The sequence below is a fragment of the Apium graveolens genome, chromosome 4 (genome assembly GCF_009905375.1).
Source record: "Apium graveolens cultivar Ventura chromosome 4, ASM990537v1, whole genome shotgun sequence".
NCBI lineage: Eukaryota > Viridiplantae > Streptophyta > Magnoliopsida > Apiales > Apiaceae > Apium > Apium graveolens.
Window position 1 is genome coordinate 87,698,397 of NC_133650.1, and position 350 is coordinate 87,698,746.

Sequence of the window (350 nt, forward strand, 5' to 3'; positions counted from 1 at the left end):
GTCAAAGCCTTAAGCTGAGCAGCTATAGTAGTAGCTGCATCCACCTCCAGAATTGCTGCTACCTTGCCTTGATGAAGTCTCTGAGTTGGGTTCTGTTATTCATTGGTAGCCATCAGCTCAATCAATTCATAAGCTTCATCATAGCTTTTAGCCCATAAAGCTCCTCCTGATGGTGCATCAAGCATTGGTCTAGAAGTAGCTCCCAATCCCTTATAAAAGCAGTTAATGATCATCCAGTCAGGCATTCCTTGGTGAGGATACTTTCTAAGCATCTCTTTGTAGCAATCCCAAGCCTCACATAAAGATTTTTCAGATTGCTGAGCAAATTGAGTAAGTGCGTTTCTGATTGC

At 42.6% G+C, this 350-nt stretch overlaps 1 non-coding gene across 1 annotated transcript; it reads left to right on the plus strand.

The window, feature by feature from the left end:
* The first annotated feature begins 243 nt into the window (after positions 1-243).
* On the plus strand, positions 244-350 carry LOC141722759 (small nucleolar RNA R71). Its single transcript, XR_012575763.1, has one exon. It is a non-coding gene; the product is annotated as a small nucleolar RNA R71 (small nucleolar RNA).